The sequence below is a fragment of the Saccopteryx bilineata genome, chromosome 5 (assembly GCF_036850765.1).
Source record: "Saccopteryx bilineata isolate mSacBil1 chromosome 5, mSacBil1_pri_phased_curated, whole genome shotgun sequence".
NCBI lineage: Eukaryota > Metazoa > Chordata > Mammalia > Chiroptera > Emballonuridae > Saccopteryx > Saccopteryx bilineata.
In genome coordinates, this window is record NC_089494.1 from 146,955,567 (window position 1) to 146,971,015 (window position 15,449).

The 15,449-nt window shown below is 49.6% G+C and overlaps 1 pseudogene; it reads left to right on the forward strand.

Moving 5' to 3' along the window:
* Positions 1-1,808: 1,808 nt before the first annotated feature.
* On the forward strand, positions 1,809-3,151 carry LOC136306368 (GTPase IMAP family member 1-like; annotated as a pseudogene).
* Positions 3,152-15,449: the final 12,298 nt, after the last annotated feature.

The following is a 15,449-nucleotide window of genomic DNA, read 5'->3' on the forward strand; positions in this document are numbered from 1 at the left end:
CAGGAGGCGGTGTCCCAGCCTCCCCAGCACACCTACCATATCAGACACACTGGGACAGGACAGTGATGTGGCTTCCAGGAGCAGAGTCTGAGTCTCTGCACATCACCTGGGACATGCGTTTCTTTTCCAACTTCCAAAACCGACATTCCAGATCTCTTCTTGCTTGTCTCCCAGGATAGTGACCCTAAGTGGTCCCCTAGATCGCTGAGCAAATGTTCTGGTTCTCACAGCTCCCCCAAGTCTCCCCCGGCTGCTGAATGTCCTGGGAAAACTTAGTAGGTATAGTTTTGGTCACCAACATAGAATCACCTGGGATAATTAGCTTCTGAAGCTTCCTCACTGTCACAGAATAAGTGTCATTGTCTCCTCTCTGCTTTTTTCCAGTCTCATTCCTAAAAAGACAAAACTGATCTCCCCAAACCCGCTCACAGCATCAGTCCGCCTCCAGCCCAGACCCTTCCAATGTTCTTCCCTCAATTCTGATGCTCAAGGGGAGCATGAACCACGACTTTGTCACTCAGGTGTCACCCGCTCTTTGGATTTTGCCAGACACACTATAGGTGGTGAGACCTATGTGAGGAATGAATGAATGAATAAATGAATAAACAAATTGTACGCAGGCTCTTTCAGGTGAGCATGGGAGGATGGAAGATGGCGAGAGATGAAGAAAGCGCCTATAGTAAGAACACAGCTCGCACCGCATACTTGCCCCGAGGTGTGAGCTCTGGGTAGTGAGGGGGGGGTAAACTCTGGACTGAACATACAAGACCCAAAGGGGTCTCTAAAGTGTCTGGGCTGAAACATCAGGAGCCCTGAGATGTGCATTTTAACGGGATCTCTGCCCTTGCCCAGCTGGGAGATATTAACTTCTTTGACAAGCCTGCGCCTCCATTCCCAAAGTATAAAATAAGGATAATAAACCCACTCTCAACACCACAGAAGAGAATGTAGAGAATATCAGATCATGCACTAAAGCAGGGATCGGGAATCTTTTTGGCTGAGAGAGCCATGAACGCCACATATTTTAAAATGTAATTCTGTGAGAGCCATACAACAACCCATGTACATTACGCATTATCCAATAAAAATTTGTTGTTGTCCCGGAGGACAGCTGTGATTGGCTCCAGCCACCCGCAACCATGAACATGAGCGGTAGGAAATGAATGGATTGCAATACATGAGAATGTTTTATATTTTTAATGTTATTATTTTTTTATTAAAGATTTGTCTGCGAGCCAGATGCAGCCATTAAAAGAGCCACATCTGGCTCACGAGCCATAGGTTCCTGACCCCTGCACTAAAGGGAATGTGACACCAGGTAGAAAGTTTGAGAACCAGGACGGAAGGTTAACCGGGTGTCTTATTAGCAGACAGCAGGTTTAAGAGGGACGGGAGGGAGCAGGTGGGAGAGAGAGGGACAAGGGAGAAGAAAAGAGGTGATCTCATCTAATCCACTCAACAACCCCAGGAGAAACAACTCTATACTGTTATTCCCACTTTTGCACAAAGACTTTACACTTAAATAAGCAATCTCCAAGGTAGCACAGCTGGCTGATAATGGGGCTGGGAGTCAAGGCCAGGGTCTCTGGGACTCAGAGAGCCCTTCACCCCCAATCTACTGCCCCTCTTGCCCTGCTTCCTCAGGCTGGAATGTGGGAGTAGCATGGCAGATACCACTGAAGCTGTCAAGTAAGGACAGCTCTCTGTAATGTGAATGATCAGAACAAGGCAGGTGAATCATTCCTGGGATAATAAAGGGGCATCCTCTGGAGAAATGCCCACCAGGTGTTGAGCATCTACAGGTGCACGTGGTGACGCTAGAGGCGACAGTAATAGCTGGTGAAGATCCCCCACACTTCAGAAAGCTCTGACCAATGACTTCAGTAGGGTTTGGTTGGAAAGCAGAGCTGAAGCACTATTGTTCTCTGTTCAAAGGGCTCTGGAACGCGCAGGTAACCAGGGTAAGTTGCTTCAAGGTTTGGAAGCTCACTGATCACTTGTTCTCCAGGTTCTGAAGAGTCCATGCTCTCCCTGCAGGAGTCCCGGCTCAGACTCCTCCTAGTGGGGAGGACAGGAGCAGGGAAGAGCGCCACTGGAAACAGCATTCTGGGTCTCAGGCGCTTCCTCTCCAGACTCGGAGCCACTTCGGTGACCAGAACTTGCGAGATAGGGAACTGCAGGTGGCGCCAGTGGCACGTGGAAGTAATGGACACCCGGATCTTTTCAGCTCCCTAGTCCCCAAGACAGACCCAGGGTAGGAGGAACGGACGCGCTGCTACCTGCTGTCGGCGCCTGGACCTCACGCGCTGCCCATGGTGACTCAGCTGGGCCGCTTCACGGCGCAGGATCGGCAGGCCGTGAGCGCGCTTAAGGCGCTGTTCGGGGCGACGTGGTGGCGCGCACCGTCGTGCTGTTTACGCGCAAAGAGGACCTGGCGGGGGACTCGCTGCAGGAGTACGTGCGCGAAACGGACAACCGCGCGCTGTGGACGCTGGTGGCCGAGTGCGGAGGCCGCGTGTGCGGCTTCGACAATCGGGCAGCTGGCGGGGGCAAGAGGCGCAGGTGCAGGAGCTGCTGCTGGTGGTGGAGCGCCTAGTGCGGGACCACGCGGGCGCCCCCTACACCAACTGCTAGTACTGCCTGGCGCAGGAGCTGGCCGGCGCGGACCCCGAAGAGCGGCGGCGGCGGCGGCGGCGGGTGGCCGAGAGCCTAGCGCACAGCGAGCAGGAGCTGCCGGGGCGCCGGCTGCTGGGCCAGCTGTGCGCGTGGGTGAAGGCCAGGAAGCTATGCGTGGCCGGGGTACTGAGCGTCCTGGTCGTGCTTTACTGGCTGTTCGCCAGATAACTGGCGTGGATCTACAGTGACAGACTGCAATAGGACGTTGACCCCTCAACTGATAATAATCCCTAGTGTCTGTGCCTCCAGGGCGCGCAGGAGTCCTGTGTCCCTCACCTGGCAGTAGTCTACCAACGACAAAATCCTGTCAGGTCCCATCTCCCAAAACCTGCCTGTGTGACCTGTTCCTCCCTAAGCTGGACTCTTGCCGAAGCCAAACAAGTGTTGCTGTCGCCTGTTTTCCACTGACCTCAGGCTGCCATTCCCCATTATTGAATCATCCCTGGTCTCCCACGGGACAAGGGCGAGAGCCCACACAAACCCTCAGCCCATACCCATGTGTCTCGTTTGAATCTGAATTTAATGAATAAACGCATTGGATATACACTTTGTGTTAATGGAAGTCAGTACTTGATGTTTGTTCTGTGCCCACTGAACAAAGACTGCTTGTCATTCCTAACCCCGCCTGCAAACACCACGCACCCAAGTGCAGACACACAGGCACGCACGCACACATTGGGGAGTGCACCCGTAAGAAGAGAAGACACTGGAGAACTGTATATCTGTCCCCACAGGGATGTCTACCCCAGTGACCCCAGTTCAGACGCCTTACCAGCTTAAACGCAAGCTTCTTCAAGTCCAAGGAAACTTGAACTAGAGACTCCACTCTCTAGGAGCTATTGAGACCCTGCAGAATGTCTACTCCCAAAGAGGAGTTTACTCACTGGCTGACACACGCATAGGGTGAGGATATGCTTTTCAACTCAGAGGTAAATAATAATAATAATAATAATAAATAAGAAGTTTGGAAAATTTTATTTCCATCTCAAAGGGCAAACAGGTCTTTGTGGGCTGAGAACTGATGATACGCTGGTGGGGCAGAGTCATCCCTTCTGTCCCGCACAGACCTGGGAGAGGCCGCCCTCTGGTCCAGGTGAAATAAACCAGGTTAGCCGGCTGCTGTCTCTGCCCACATGTGCTCCCTCCCCAGCGTCTTCACCCTCACACACAAACTCAGACTCACCTCCGACACTGCTGGGTAATTCCAGATCTTTTCCCTACACTGTCCTCTGCCCAGTGCCTTCACAGACAAAGTCCCTGGTCACTGTTGCCTTCACATCACTAAAGAGACACATAAAAGGGGGAAATAATTTGCAAGAGCTGAGCTCCTACTGGAGACGGAGGCCCACAGCCCAGCCTGGAAACCACTGAAAACACAAACGGGGAATGACAATGCTAAATGCTGAGACTTCACATTTCCTCCATGGCCAAGGTCATTTTGGTTCAAGGGTTGTACACAAAGCCCAGCAGAGGCACTGGTAGGGAATCTTGATTTGGGGCTTGTCCACTTGTCACTAACCTGTTGAAAGGAAGAAAGTGCTCTACCATTGTAACTTTGTTGAGAAAGGGGATGGCTACTGGTGAAAATAAATGAGGAAGAAGAGCAGCAAAGTGTCCAGTGTGAGCTATGAAACGTTTTATTCTCGCTCTCTGGTTGGGGAGCAATGGAGCCCAAAGAGTCCCCAAGGGACAGTGATTGAGCTGGTGGGAAGGCAGGAAGGAGCACCCAGGGGGCCCAGGGGACAGGCACACCCCACTGAGGCTGCAATCCAGGGCACACTAGGCAAGACAGTGCGTTTATTATCTATACAGTAATTAACAGAGGTTGGCAGAGTAGATTATAACACATGACCCAAATACATGTTGCTTACAAAACAATCCTCTCAGATATAATGGTAGAAATGGACTGAAAATTAAAGAATAGAAAAAAATAAACTGTGCAAATGTTAATTATACAAAAGGAAGAAGGAATGGTGTATTGATAGCAAATAAGTCTTCAGAACAAAGAAAATTGCCAGACGCAGAGAGGAACATTTATAGTGATTAAAGAAAAAAGAAAAAGGTCACTCCACACAAAGCAATGCTAAATGTATTTTCCCAAACAACAGAGATGCAAAATATGTGAAACAGAAACTGACAACTGAAAGAATAGACAAACCCACAATTATAGAGACTTCACTGCCCCCCCCCAAAAATGGACAGAACAGCTACATAGAAAATGAGCCAGGATCTAGAAGAATTCTATAATACCCCCAAAGGATTGAAACCCTAGGGAATGTATTTTTGGACCATAATGAAATGAAGCTAGAACTGAGCATGGAAAGGTAACAGAGATATCTTCTTCTCCCTGTCAGGAGTGCCATGACTCCCTACACACCATCAGAATCCGGGGAAAGGCCTACCTAATGGCCCTCCAAGGTCAAATTCTAAGTCTGAATGGGGACTTTCCTGAGCTGGGAAGGCATACAGGAGACTGTCACTGAAGGATGGGAAAGTAAGGGGAAATGGCCATTTCCCCCTTTTTTTTCTACCCATTGCTGAAGCCAGTCTCCTTCATTGAACCAGAGTGGAAAATGTCTCACCACCCCACATCTGTACCCTGGTTCCAACACCCACTCACTCCTTTTCCACTTAGAGTACTGACGACCTACTCAAGAATGGACAGCTTCAGTCTCTGTGCACCCTGAGCCAGCCCCACCCACCAGGGAGGGGAGCTAACCCTGTGGGCGTGATCAGCTACACCTGGTGTCATTTAGCCTCCAGGAAAATTCTGAGAGCAGTAACCTGGCCAGGGGCAGACACCCTCTAGGTTAGGGTAAAACTATATCTTTTAAATTTCTTTTTCTCTTTTTCTTTCTTAAGAGAGAGGCAGGGGGGGAGAGAGATGAACATCTAGCTGCTCCTGTATGTGCCCTGACTGAAGAATCAAACCAGCAACCTCTGACTCTGGGATGACACTTCAACCAACCAAGCTATCCCACCAGGAATTAATTTTTATGGATCTTTTTTTAAGAGAGACTGAAAGAAGAAGGGAGAGAGAGGGGAGGGGGAAGGGAAGCATTCATTTATTTTCCCATTCAGTTGTGCATTCTTTGGTTGCTTCTTGTGTGTACCCTGACTGGGAATCAAACCCACAACCTTCTGATTTCTAGAAGGGGCTCTTAAGCAACTGATATATCCTGTTTGGGGCACCTTTTAAATGCTTGAGAATTCTGTGAGATTTCTTTTCCTGGGCATCTTTTGCTCTTTTGCTGGCTGTCTTCTGTGTACAGAAGTATCCGTGCCCATCACAGTTACCTAGCAGCTCTTTGGCCATTTCCAAAAGGTCTATTATCTGGTCTTTGATGGCTAAGCCAGTTTCTTTGTTATTAAAAGCACAAACTCGGCCCCCCCACACACACACACTTTTTAATTATCTTCCTAAGAATTTAGCTATCTGTGTTACTGCAGTAATCTTTCAGGTCCCCGCCCCCAGGTTTTCCTTCACGGTAAAAAGCACAGTCATGGATTCCGTAACATGATCTCCAAAGGTGCTCTCTCATATCTCCACCGCCTCTTCATCCTGCTGAGTGAACTGTCCCAGCTGGAGCACCAGGACCAGAACTGTGTTCCTTTCACAGTTGGACACATAGTTTCGGAACATCTCTCGCTGGGACGGGTCCCCTTCTGCACCAAACATCAGGCGGAGCTCAGGAGTGTCCACCACCACAACATCCTGCTCATCTACCATCCTCCTGCTGTCCTAGACCTCCTTGGTGACTGGTTGGGTCGGAGCTGAGAGAGAAATTCTGGCCTCCCGAGGTTGGTGTTGCCAGTGGCACTCTTCCCAGTCCCGCTCCTCCCCACAAGAACAATGGTCAGGGTCTCTGTCAGAGGAAAGCAGGAGAGAGTCATCACCCTGGGTGATCTGGGTACGCCTTGCAAAGCTGTGCCTCACACTGCAGCCAAGGACACATGGGGAGCATCAGGGCCACCTTCCCACCTGGCCACTCCAGCTCCAAGTATGGGAATGTCGCAGACACACAGTGAACTCAGAAGCAGGACTTGGGACGACCATCCCTGCTCAGGGGTATGGCCCTGTTCCTAATTCTGAATTTGCTTATTTTTCTAGTAGCTCCTCTGACTCCCTGGCACCCTGTGAGTGCTTTGTTACTCTTCACCTGCTCGCCTGGGTCTAGTCTACTCATCTCATCTCTGTCTTCTGTCCCTGCGGCCAACTTAGGCCAACCGTAGCAAAATCTCCTGCATGTCCTTGAAAAAGCATTCCACAGAATTACCTTTTGTGAAAAGGCAATGACACTTACCATCTGTGGATTACCAGAGGGGACACACTAATGGTCATTTCTCTTTACAATCACATTCAACATGTGTTTTTCATTGACGTCAAAAGGCCCCCATGGCTATAATGACGAAGAGTTATGAACACTGTTCAGTGGGTTATCAACGATGAAGAGCAAATTTCTCTACAAATGGAATTACAGGAGTAATACCATGGCATCACTGGGGGATTCTTTATGACTTTGCTCTCGTCCTGTGATCTCTCTCTTCCATTCAGGTCCCTTCTTCACACTTTTCCTCAATCACGAACTCCTTCCCACGTCACCAAGTTATATGATGGAAAGTCTCCCGACACCCCCATGCCTTTCAATCCTGTTTCCCTACCCCCAGGCAGTGCTTCTCAGAACTCTGTAAGCTTCCCATCCCACTTTCTGTAGAGGTGGGACTCCTCCATGCCCATCCAGACCCCTGACCTTGGCCCCCTCACTCGTGGCATGCTTACTCCTATCACTTTACTTCAAATTGCTAGTGTGCACCCAAGAATGCCTTCCAGCTTTCTACTCAGCCATCCAAACTCAACCCATTCTCCACAGCATATTTCAGACTAGGCTTTCTCCACCCAGCCTCTCCCGACCATCTGGGCCTCTTTAAGGAGGCTCCCAAGCACCTGACCCTCCTTTCCTAGGGCTTAATAAACAGATCTGCTCCTTTGGTTCTGATGTTCTTCCCAGGTGAACCCCTTTGAAGCACAACAGAGTGGGATGAGTCACACTGGACTGGAAGGAGCTCAGCTCAGGTCAATGGAATGCACAGCACCAAGTGAATGGAGATTTCTGCTTAAGCAGTAGATAGGGTACTGTGGCTGGGCCAATAAATCCCATCTAGTGCCAGATGGGCCCACCCTCTTGAGCTCCAAGTCCTTGTCCAGTCAAAATGCCCCCCCCATCTCCAATAGAGAGAAGAATAAAGAGGCAAGAAAATGAATAAATAAGTCAAGAAAAGGAGAGAGTTGAGCTTAAGAAAAAAAAAGAGACCCTGGCCTGGCATATGAAAGTCCTGGGTTTCATTCCTTGTCAGGGCACACAGGAGAAGCACCCATCTGCTTCTCCACCCCTCCCCACCCCTTCTCTCTCTCTCTATCTCTCTCTCTTCTCCTCCTGCAGCCATGGCTCAAATGAGCAAGTTGGCCCTGGGTGCTGAGGATGGCTCCATGGTCTCCCTTCAGGTGCTAAAATAGCTCGGTTGTTGATCAACAGAGAGAGGCCCCAGATGGGCAGAATATCAGCTCCAAATGAGGGTTGCTGGTTGGATCCCAAGTAGGGCACATGCAGAAGTCTGTCTCTCTACCTCCCTGACTCGAAAGAAAGAAAGAAAGAAAGAAAGAAAGAAAGAAAGAAAGAAAGAAAGAAAGAAAGAAAGAAAGAAAGAAAGAAAGAGAGAAGGAAGGAAGGAAGGAAGGAAGGAGAGGGAGGGAACGGAAGGAAGGAAGGAAAGGAAAGAAAGAGAGAAAGAAAGAGAGGGAGGGAGGGACAAAGGGAGAGAGGGAAAGAACTGAAACGCACTGACACCATGACCTTATTACATTGCCTTGGAAAGTTCCTATTCTCCCCAAAATCACCTCACAAGTCCTCATCATATAAAAAGTCCTTTCCAACACCTCATCCCGAGATGCTCCTTGGTTCCCTATGACGTGCTATTCTCTCACAGCCACAAGTCAATAAACTCAATTTTGTGCAGTAACAGGTATGTCCCTGGAGGCTGAAGGCCATTGACAAGAACCTCACTCATGCCAGATTTTACACATTTGTGACTAAGTTTATTCATCTGTAAAATGAGAATAATGATAATAACATCTTCTTTATAGGGTTGGTATGAAGATTATATATTATATACTATGAGGATTGGATGATTAGTATATATCACATATAATTTTCCAGCACATGATATCAACTGCAATTATCATCATTATTTTTTTAATTGATTTTAGAGAACAAGAGAGAAGAAGAAAGAGAGGGAGAGGGAAGTATTCAATTGTTGTTACACTCAGTTGTGCATTCATTGCTACTTCCCATATGTGTTCTGACCGGGTATCAAACCTGCAACCTTGTTTTTTCTGTATGATACTTTCAACCAACTGACCTAACCAGCCATGGCGAGCTAAGCAGTTTTTTAAGGATCATCTTACTTTGTGGATTGTCCCCCTTCTGAGATGCGGCTTCTTTCACACAGTCCTAGAAAATAAAGGAGGAAGTGGTGTACACAGATCTTAAATTTCATCTTTCCAAAAAAGAGAGAGAGAGAGAGAGAGAGAGAAAAGTATGTAATTCAGAGTAAATCGATGATTAGGATGTGAACTTCCACACTCCAGGCCCATGTGCTGTTCTACCGCTGAGCCAACCGGCCAAGCCCTCCCCTGGCTTTCTCACCAACGCCATTGATACTGTCACTCATCTCTCTCCCTGGGGTCCTCGCATTCCACTCCGCTTATCAGACTTTTCTCATCTTACACAGCCCAGCTCAAACTTGTTCATGTTCTATGAAATCCAGAGGATTCACACTACAGATTTGAAAAATGTTAGCAATATACGGCGCTCAATGCTATGAAATGTGGAAGGACTGTGTAGAGAGCTGAGGACAAGCTAGAATCAAGCCTTGCAAATGCCAACTTTTAGAGCTCATGAGAGCAGGACTCAGCAACTCTAGAGTGGTCAGAAAGCAGGGATGTGGGGGACATAAAGAGGGCCATTTTACTAATGCCAAGGGGGTCTAATGAGTCATTTGTGTCCAAAACTATGAGGGGTAAAGTCAGACAAGGACTTAAATGTATCCATTGCTTTACCAATGCAGTCCAAAGGATAGTATTCAAAGTAACCTACCGTCTGGTGCCTCATCTCTCCAAACTATGGGTCCCTATTTCCTTAAACAAAGCCTGTAAATGTTGTCACTCGTCTGGGCCTGTTGTCATTCCATTTGCTCTAACAAGATAGAGGTTCCTGGAGACCTTAATGAGGATTTTCACCTGGAACCCACTGCCTTCATTTATGATGTCCATGCAGTAAGGTCCTTCGTTCTCATTCACCAAACGCTTGGCCAGGCTGAGGAGCTCTGCCACCTGGCTGTGCCGTTCGGCCGCCTTAGCCTTGTTGTTGAAAGTGCAGTATTGGCTTCTACAGGTTTCAACCAACTCGTTAACTGAGCTGTCGTTTTCAAAGTAATCTTGCATGGAGTCATTGCCAACTCATCTTTTTGAGTGAAGATGATAATGGTGTGTCTCACAGCTCCTGCCTCAAACACCTTCTGGATGCCCCTGATTGCTTCTCCATCCTCCGTCTGGTAGTGGCCGATGGGGAGGGGCCACCAGGAGCAGGGCGTGGAGGCTGGGGGCAGAGAGTGCCAAGCAGCATTCAATGTGGTGCTACTTGTCTTTGGCACTAGCTGTAGAGGAGAAAAGATCGAGAATGTCAATGACCACAACCTTCTCCCCCTTTACAGCCCCTGGCTCTATCTGGCACATAGCAGTCACCCTCTGTGCACTGAATTTGGATGTGAACACATCATTGCCCAGAATAGTGTTTCCTGTGGCACTTTTTCCTGCCCCATGCTTACCTAAGAGAAGAAGCCTCAGTCCTGGGGGGGGGGGGGAGCCCTGCTGTGAAGCATCCTCCTGATATTCCTGACGGGGGCTCCCGCTGGTTCTGTTGGGACAAACAGCAACAGGTGAAGGCTCATCTCACAGGTGGATGGAGCAGAGGAACAAGAAGAAAGTACAATCTCTGTTTGACTCGTTTTTTCCCTAAGCGATTCAGGCTACTGAGGTCCTCAACCCAGTACGCATTGGGAGATGGGCTTATCTTTTTATTTCTCTCTAATATTCATGTGATGTGGTCTGAGGGCACCTGTGTAAACTCTTTGTAATTGGTTGAGATTTACTTTTGGCGCAATAAAATCTGTGTACCTGTTTCACGTGGGCTTGAAAAGACTGTGAAGCCTATAACTGTGCCCCCCATCTCTGCCACCTGCTCCACTCCCCAGAATGCCAGCATGCCCCTCCCTGAACCCTTCTCTTCCTGTCTGCCTGGAAGATTCCTCCCCGTTCTTCACCACTCCACATAAAAGTCCTATCCATGTCAAGCCTTTCCTGATTTTTCCAGACTGAACGACCATCAGCTCTTTTCTGGACTTTGGTAATAATGTTATCTCCAGTCTCCCAGCTTCCCACCTTCTCCCAAAATCTCCAACAGGAGACAGATAATTCCACTTGTCAGTCCAAAGTCCGCCAGGGCTTCCCACCCACCCAAACTAAAAGTCATAGGCAGAGGAGTGAGAGCGGTCCCAGAACCGCCCCATCGGGCCCTGGCTGCCTCCCTGACCTCCTCCCCACACATCTCCACCTTGCTGTGTCACATCAACCTCCTTGCTGGTCCCCAAACCTGTAACCTTAGGGCTTTGTGCTGGCTGTTCATCTCAGCCAGAGCATACTTCCCCCAGACTTGTGGGGGACAGGTTCACTCCCAGTAGGTCCCCACCCGATTGTCCCTGTGGCACAGGAGCCATCTTCAGTCACCCCAGATTTAAGAGCACCCTGCCCTCTGCAGCTTGCCAGCACGTCCCAGTCCTGCTCTAGTTTTCTGCCCAGTGCCCTCTGCCTCCACCTTGAACAGTGTGCACCGACTCAGCACTTTCTTCTCTGTCTCCTGAGACTAAAGGGTCAATGCCACGAGAATGCAGACATCCGTATCTACAACACAGAGGAGGCACTCAATAAATACTTGTTTATGACCAAGTAGATGAGTGTTTTTTTTTAATGTATTGGTTGATTTGAGAGGGAGAGAGAGAGAGAAGCATTGATTTGTTGTCCCACTTAATTGTGCATTCATTGGTTGCTTCCTGTATGTGCCCTGACCATGGACCCAACCCACAACCTTGGTGTTTTGGGACGACAGTCGAACCGACCTAGCTAGCCGGCCAGGGCCTGAGTAGATGGTTTTGACTTGAAGAACAAAGAAATGCAGCTGAAGAAAGTGAAGAATGAGAAAGCCCTATTTTCTGTTGTTATTTGATAGTTCATAACTTTTAAGACAACAGTGCCTTGTATATGATTGTCTAACCTCTATGCTGCACACCTGAAACTAATACAAAATAATATTGAACGTCAACTGTAAGTGAAAGAAAATAATACAGACTAAAAGTTTTTTAAACAGTAAAATAGAAGGCAAATTATCAGTTAGACCAGGGGTAGTCAACCTTTTTATACCTACTGCCCACTTTTGTATCTCTGTTAGTAGTAAAATTTTCTAACCGCCCACCGGTTCCACAGTAATGGGGATTTATAAAGTAGGGAAGTAACTTTATAAAATTTATAAAGCAGTCACAGCAAGTTAAAGATATAATAAATATTACTTACCAAGTACTTCATGTCGGATTTTCAATAAGTTTGGCAGAATAAATCTATATAAAACAACTTACTATAGTTAAATCTATCTTTTCATTTATACTTTGGTTGCTCCACTACCGCCTACCATGAAAGCTGGAATGCCCTCTAGTGGGCGGTAGGGACCAGGTTGACTACCACTGAGTTAGACTAATTTTGTTTAGTAACGGCACACACAAACTGTAATCATTTCATTTAATTATTATTGCTGAAAATACTTCCGTCTAATAGAGCAGGAATGTGTTAAAAAACAATAATAATCCATGCCATTATCAAGCCCCTTAGGTATTCCTCCACCTTGCATCCCTCCCCAATTTTACTACAATATAACGCTTGGAGTATAAGAGCTTCCTGGCCTCAAACAAAAATTCACCAAAATATCGGTTTGGGTGAGTCCTGTTTTAATGAAATCACCGCAAATCTTTAAAATAGAGACCAGTTTTAGTGCCCTGCTTAAGAGAGAAACCTCACCTGGGAGAAGGAGTCAGGGAAGGCTTCCCGGCAGCGGGACACACACGGACACACACACACACACACACACACCGTCAAGAAGCCCTGCCCAAAGGACATATACTGGGCAGAGGTGAGAAGACCCTCACAGCCAAGACACAGGCCTGGGCTCTTCCCTGAGCACCTCTCTTACATGACTCAAGAGGCAAAGCCCGCCTCAGCCTAAAATCAGAACCGTTACTTCTTTTTCTATAATATTTACTTTACTGATATTAGAGAGAGGCAAGGAGAGCAAGAGAGAGAGAGGATCATCGCTCTGTTCCTGTACGTGCCTTAACGAGGGTGGGGGTGGGGGGGAGTGGGGTCAAACCAGCAACATCTGCACTTCCGGACGATGCCCACAGGGCAGTCATCGCTGAAAAGCTAAAGCGTTCATAGGGAGAGTGTAGGCGGCTTAAATGTAGGTAAAATCAGAAATGTTATTTCTGGCAAACATTAGCATTCGGGTACCAGAATGCAACTGCACTAAGGGCTGGGAATATTCGAAAAGTAAATGTGGGAAACCAGGGTCCAAAGGGCCAGCTTCGCCCTGTGCGGGGGCGGCGCGCTGGTGGCAGAGTCCCAAATGAGGGGACTCCAAGGAGTGGACCCCACTCCCTTTCTTTTTCCTCCGCCTCCCACCAGGTCTTCATCCCCTCCCAGAGTTGACCCCTCCCAGGAAGGCAGAAGCCTCCCCTCCCCCCAGCCCCCACTGATCCCTCCCTCCCGTGGGCTGGGGAGACCAGTGCAGAATGAGGAGGAACCCGCCCAGAGCTCTGAGATCATGCCCTCCAGGCGGCTCCTGTCCCCTCGCTGGATGGGTAGGCACACATCGACACTCACATACGTCGGTCCTGTCCCCGGGCCTGTCACAGTTTCCGGACCTCCACATCGGGCCTGCTCCATCGCTCAGCAGGTGGAAGCAGCTGCTAGTACCTCTCCGGCGGAGAATCTCTAACGGGGTGGTGGGAGGGGCCACAGGCCGGGAAAGCGGGGCGGGGCCCGCTCTGCGGGATCTGAGTCTTTCTGACCATCAGTGAGGAGGAGGAGGAGGAGGAGGAGGAGGAGGAGGAGGAGGAGGAGGAGGGGGAGGGGGAGGGGGAGGGGGAGGGGGAGGGGGAGGGGGGGGAGGGGGAGGGGGGGAGGGGGAGGGGGGGAGGGGGAGGGGGAGGGGGAGGAGGGGGAGGAGGGGGAGGGGGAGGAGGGGGAGGGGGAGGAGGGGGAGGGGGAGGGGGAGGGGGAGGGGGAGGGGGAGGGGGGGAGGGGGGGGGAGGGGGGGAGGGGGAGGGGGAGGGGGGGGGGAGGGGGAGGGGGAGGGGGAGGGGGAGGGGGAGGGGGAGGGGGAGGGGGAGGGGGAGGGGGAGGGGGAGGAGGAGGAGGAGGAGGAGGAGGAGGAGGAGGAGGAGGAGGAGGAGGAGGAGGAGGAGATTTCTCAACAACCCGCGCACAAATGCGGACACAGCACAAGTTCAGAATGAGTGCGGGTCTCAGGATGCAACGTCAAGGGCCGGCGGGATTGGGGGTCGGGTAGGGGGGTGGTCACACAACCTCTGGCGTTCACTAAACAGTGAGGCTCCGCCTGACCAGGCGGTGGTGCAGTGGTAGACCGTGGGACTGGGATGCAGAGAATCCAGGCTCGAGACCCCGAGGTCGCCAGCTTGAGCGTGGGCTCATCTGGTCTGAGCAAAAGCTCACCAACTTGGACCCAAGGTCGCTGGCTGAGCAAGGGGTTACTCGGTCTGCTGTAGCCCCACGGTCAAGGCACATATGAGAAAGCAATCAATGAACTACTTAAAGTGCCAAAAACTGATGATTGATGCTTCTCATCTCTCTGTTCCTATCTGACTGTCTGTATCTGTCCCTCTCTCTGACTCTCTTTCTCTGTAAAAACACAAAACAAAACAAAATTCCTTGTGCAGCTGCCAAATGGCAGGGTGGTAGGCCTGGTGGTGGGCACATGAGGGGGTCCAGGGCTCGTGCCCAGGCTGGGCTGCAGAGGGGTCTCTAGAGAGGGGTCATCCTGTTCAGGGGCAGCAGGCTGTGTGGGGGCTTCGATGAGGACATCGTTGCTTTCTCCCACCATCTGCATACCCCAAAGCAGCCTTCCCAGAATCCTGTAAAATTCCTCACTTCCTCTTCCAGGAAGACCTCCCTAAAATCCCCAGCCTGAGTAACTCGGGCCCCCAGACTAATGCTGCTTCCCAGGCAGAGTTCTTTCCCTGAAACACTAGAAACACTAGAACTTCGATGCTTTCAAATAGCTCAAAACCCTTTAGTGAGAGGTAATAGTGTCCCACCGCTTCCTAAGTCACAGAAGGAATGAACAAGGAGCAAGAATTTTTCAAATTTTATTTCATTATGGTAAAACACACACACACATTAAATGGACCGACCATCTTAGCCTTGGTTAACGTGCAGTACACTCATGTGGTTGTGCAAAGAGCTCCAGAACTTGTCCACCTTGCAACTTAGTAACTTCACACCCATTAAATGTGGATTCTCCTCTGCTCCCTCAGGCCCTAGGAACCTCCTTCCTCCTTCTGTTTCTAAGATTCTGATAACTTTACATACTTCA